Raw genomic sequence first — 5,563 nt, 5'->3', positions numbered from 1 at the left:
GTCTACTGCTATGAGTCAGTAATGATACCGGATCGTCTTTGCTTTTTCTCTGGTGGTTGTGAGAAACCAGACTGAGCTGCCTCAGCTGACATCAAAACGCACCAACGCACAAAAAGAAAACACATCTGCTAGCAGTGCAAGTCTGAAAGGGGGCATTTCTTTGAGGGGATTTCCATGTTTTGACCTTCGTGGTTTGTGGCTGTAACAGTTTATCAGGGATCAAGCTCAAGACAAACCGACGAGTTAAGTCGAATAAACTCACAGCCAGAGCAATGATGGCGTTTCAAGCATTCTGGGTGATGCATGAATGAAAATCCTTCTTCATGATATTCCATCTCTCAATCAGGGATTGGCAGCCTAATCTGATCCTGAAAGATGATTAAAGTGTAGTAAAACAGACCAGACAGGCTAAAGACAAGGCTGATAAATGGAGGATAAAGTAAGAGGAACGGTGGAGGGAATGGGGCCCCAAAGCATCAACTTAACTCCAGATAAGAAGTGTCTTCTGCTGCTCATATTTTAAATATTTCTTATCCGAGAGGCCAGGATTCCTCACAGCTCCTCTGACCCACTGTAGGTGTCTATTAACCCTCAGACAGACAGTGAGAAATGCTGAGAGAGGAGAATGAACCCAGGGAAGCTGTAAGTTAAGATGAGCTATGTGCAATGATTCCCTACAAGTCTAGGGATCATTCAAGCATTATCTGTTGGCTTGTAAAATACTGGGCTTATCCCAACCACAGATACAGGGTTTCTTCCGGAAACAGGGAAGAGAGTAGGGAGAGACATACGGTAAAGGGCCACCTGTTCAATCAAGCATGCTCACCCTGACTGTCACTCTGCAGATCTCCCCTCTTTTTAAAACTGTTACATCTTTTTAACTTGTTTTTTCACAGTTTGTTTCCATCTGTTTTGTACGGTGTCCTTGGGTGTTTTGAAAGGCGCCTTTAAATAAAATGTATTATTGTTATTATAAAAAAGAAGTAAAAAGTGGCTGAAACTGCTTTAAATTGCAAAAAACAAACAAACAAAAAAAACAGGTGAGAATTTTGTAGAATGGGATGAAAAATTGATACAAACTGGCAAACATGGGTCAACTGTGGTTAAAATGGCATAAAGAGTTGTAAAAAGTGTTTGATAGAGGCAATAATGGGTCAACAGAGGCAACAACAGGCAGAAAGTGCCAAGAGTTGGTTTAGGAGTGGTAAAAACAGGAAGAAAAAAGTGATGGATGGGGTTTAAAATGGACAAAAATGGGTTTTAACTGGCAAGAAACTGCAAAATTGGCGTTAAAAAGTGATGAAAAGGGGTTATCATTTGGTGAAATTTGCGTAAAGTGGCAACAGTGTAATTTAAAAATTATTCTTCTTTTTTTTAATGCATCTGGTGACGCCCTCTCAGTGTCTCGATACAAAGAACATCAAAACCGTTCATTTTTCCACAGTGACTTCTACTGATGAACGTAAGTTTTTACAGAAATAGTGCATGGGATGCTAAGAGACTCACTGAGAATGACTGCTGTCCAACAGGGCCCCCTTAGGGAGGTTTCTACTGTCATTGCAAACTGCACCTTTTCAGCCTGCTGTGGGTCAAAATTTGACCACCCAGAAACCCCGACTGGCGGCCTGGATCCCCAAGATGTTGCCTGCCTTGCCTGATGACAAGCTATGTCTCTGAATCTAAGATTAAGCAGGTTTGACACTGGTATTGCCAGTCATACTAGACGCATGATATTTCAGTGCAAAATATGACACTTTTAAGCAAAGTGCTGCAAATACAAATTTATACAGATCTGTGCCACGTCAAGAAAGTCACACCAAGTTGATGCAATCAGTTGCAAGTGTGCAAAGTAAAATGATTACAAATAGGGCTGTCAGTATGAGTTATCCTTGCGGTGCTGAGTGTCAGTATGTTTAAATGAACAGTTAAGTCAAGCCACAGTCAGAGATTGATGTTAACTAAAAATCAAACTTTTTGGTCAATTTTTTTTAGCTATTACTGTGTATTCAAAACACACATTATAGATATTTTTATATATCAACATTATGTCTCATCTTCTGGCATGAGCAGGTTTTCAGAGAGAATGACTCAAAGGATGTCTAAATCAAATTTTTATTCGGTCATTTAAATGATCTGACCTTGTTCAAGTATACAAGAATTGTGGGAGGACTGATTTATCAAAGGATCCATCTCCACAGTGGTAGGTGGTGGTAATATGCTCCCTTTTAGTTAGACTTTTTTACAGTAGATTGACCTATTGCATCACATACCAAACAATAACCAGTCTCCATCCCAAGTTTCCACCCACTTCCTTCAGCAGACACAATAGAAACTGTGTTTTCTCATTTGTCCAGAAAAACCCATTACAGCTCCACTCTTGCTCTCGACATGTTGAGCCCTTGATCTTTTCCTCCAGGCTTTCTTCGAAGCATTTATGCTGCTATAAATCAGCTCTCTCTAAATGCAAGGAGTGGGTTGTTTCCTGATGGCAGAATTGTTCTTAGAGTTGTGAGAACATTTGGAGGAACTCACTTCTATTGGCAGTGGAAAAACCAGGTAACAGTCTTAGTCTATAAACACCTTTCAAGTGACTTTTTAGCTCCCACATGAGGATAAGTACTCTCCCAGTGCTAGAGGAAGTTGAAGTGATGTAATGTAAATGTTCAGACTACATGTATACAGTGGACCAATTACACATGCTGAGGGGCAGACACTATTTTTGGTGGTGGTTTTTGTTGGTTGTATAACTGAAAGTGGTTGGGGATTGTTGCTATTTTGTCGGTGCTTTTTGTTTGTGTTGAGTAGCTGAATGTTGGTTTTGGTCATACTACTATAAAAATGCTAACAGGCTCAAGTTCATTTCAGTGTTTTATTGATAATAAAAAATCAAAGAGAAAAGGTGTTCTGTTTTGCATGGTTATATAACAGAGTCCTTGAAATTTAAAAGAAAATGGCTGGAATGTTCATTTTTTCAAACTACTTAATCATATGTTTTTACACATGGCTGTAAACATTAATGAGTTTATCAAGATGAGATCTGGGTCAAAAATTAACTCACTGAATACTTGCATTAATCATGTGTTAATAAATGATTTTTGGTTCACAGTTGAGCTACCTTAGCAGGGCAGCAACTGGATACCACTAAACACTGTAGCATCCCCTTTATTCATAGTGAAGAAGTATTACCTCAGTTCAACTGCCCACGCTCTGGTTTGTTTCCTGGACGTCCCTGAAGCACCACTCTGCTCTGCTTCACTGGAGATACGGTCTATTTTAGCAATCCAAACAGCTGGAAAAACATGCAAAGCATCTGGTCAACTTAAAAATACAACATAAGGCAAAGACTCCTGATAGTAAATCATTGCTACATCAACATTATGTCTCATCCTCTGGCACAAGAAAATGATCTTTGGCAGATCAGTGGGTAACAGAGCTACTACAGCACCACTAATGAAGAAAAGTTATCTTACACTGCAAAGCTTCACTGCAAAGCTACGCTGCAAAGCTTCACTGCTAAGCTACACTGCAAAGCTTCACTGCAAAGCTACGCTGCAAAGCTACACTGCAAAGGTTTGATACAAAGCTATGCTGCAAAGCTACACTGCAAAGCTTTGATACAAAGCTACACTGCAAAGCTCACTGCAAAGCTACGCTGCAAAGCTACACTGCAAAGCTTCACTGCAAAGCTACGCTGCAAAGCTACACTGCAAAGCTTCACTGCAAAGCTACGCTGCAAAGCTACACTGCAAAGCTTTGATACAAAGCTACACTGCAAAGCTACACTGCAAAGCTTTGATACAAAGCTACACTGCAGAGCTTCACTGCAAAGCACTACCAGACCTACCACACAGCATGCAAACATTTGGACCACAGGCATCCCCACCACTGCTCGTGCCCCTCTAAAGGAAACAATAAAAGACAACGTGAATTTCATTTTGCTTAATGTACATGTCTACAAAGCAGACTTCAGTCAGGGTCAATCAGGAGACAGCTTCATCAAATCATTCAGTGTTTCTCCCGAGCTTTCCTTTACCTGCACACACTAAGCAGTCCTGCCACACTGCTACCAGGATTTAGACAGAGAGGGCACTAATTGCCCACACCTGACCTTATGAAGACAGGAAACAGCACCTGACCCTACCTACAGAGGGGGGTGTTTTCACTTTTTTTTCACACATAGTAGCAAACATAAACCATTTAAGTTCCTATTGTACTCACCAGTGGCAGAAGCAAAAATGATGGAATCCTCTTGAAATAAATGTCAAATTAACCCTAAAAAGGCAAATAATCTGCTGTTGACATACTCATAGTTCTTCTCTTGTCTCAAGCTGCTAAGAGCTTTGCTCTAGCATGCTTCCAGTGAGCGAGGTCACTCGCCTTTGGTCAGAGAAAAGCCGCTGCGGTAGAAGTTGTAGGCTAGGAGTGCCTGAAAGTCTTATTTCACTTTGAAGAGGACATATCTAAAGTAATCTGCACCTTACTAAATTTAAACATTGAACTTTTATTTTCTTTAGCTAATTTAATTTTCTATCCATAGCAAGTTCTTTTTTTCCCTGGAAAAGCTAGGATCCTTATATTTTTTCAAAATAAAACCAGTATTTTATCCATACTGCAAATAAAGAACTCTTAGATAAGGATGGGGCTGCACAGCGGCGCAGGGGTTAGCGCTTTTGTCTTACGGCGAAAAGGTCGCTGGTTTGCTTCCCGGTCAGGGCTTTCTCTCCAGGTTCTCCGGCTTCACCTGATAAGCGGTAAAGAAGATGAATGGATTAGGACAAAACAAGTAAAAGTATAACAAAGAACACTTTCTTGAGAAAATCTCTTTGCCCAAGTATAAACCTTATTTTGCTAACTTACACTTAAATTGGAAGTGAGTCATTTTGTACATGCACTCCTGCACATTTTGTACTGTGTAATAGTGTACACATTTACATTTCTGAACATTTCCTTAGAAATATCTAATTGTAAGCACTTGCTGCAGTCCACTGTCTATTTAATGTAATGATCCATTTTGTAGTTTTAACAGTCTGGGTGTATAACCTTACTCATGCAATGCTGTTATTTGCAACTTGATCAAAACACTTTAAGCAATAAGATTTTCATCCTGATGATGGTTTGACTAGCGTTACCTCTCCCAAGTTCATACCAGCTTTATTCCGAAAGTCCTCACAAACTCAGACTTATTTTCAAAGAATAACCCCTTCTTTGTGAGTTTTAGCGCTCTTCTCGCTCTCCTTTTCTATTCCCTCTCTCTCTCTCTCTTTCTTCACTCTCAGAGTGACTGACACAGACTCCCCAGATTCAGGATTCAGAGTAGGATTCAGCGGCGTTATGAAGCTTCTTCACAAAGCCTGGGGCTGCGTTCTGGGTTAAAAGGTCACTCTCAGTCTCTCAGGGTGGGATGATGGTAGAGCTGCAGAATGTGGTCCAGCACAAAATAACAAGTGCTTCTGCTGTTTTTAAAGCTGAAATTCAAACACAATGTTAACAAAGAGGGGAGGTCTGCTACTGAAAACCCACACAGAGTCCACTATTGAATCTCAGAGTGATTGGCAGGGACATG

General features: G+C 40.4%; 1 long non-coding RNA gene across 1 annotated transcript; it reads right to left on the bottom strand.

The window, feature by feature from the left end:
* Nucleotides 1-3,185: 3,185 nt before the first annotated feature.
* Nucleotides 3,186-4,067, bottom strand: LOC121527055. Its single transcript, XR_005993372.1, has 3 exons — nt 4,034-4,067; nt 3,845-3,899; nt 3,186-3,289 (listed from the first exon to the last, which is right to left on the bottom strand). It is a non-coding gene; the product is annotated as an uncharacterized LOC121527055 (long non-coding RNA).
* Nucleotides 4,068-5,563: the final 1,496 nt, after the last annotated feature.

This window comes from Cheilinus undulatus, linkage group 19 (genome assembly GCF_018320785.1).
Source record: "Cheilinus undulatus linkage group 19, ASM1832078v1, whole genome shotgun sequence".
NCBI classification, from domain to species: domain Eukaryota; kingdom Metazoa; phylum Chordata; class Actinopteri; order Labriformes; family Labridae; genus Cheilinus; species Cheilinus undulatus.
This window is presented reverse-complemented; position numbering and strand designations above follow the sequence as displayed.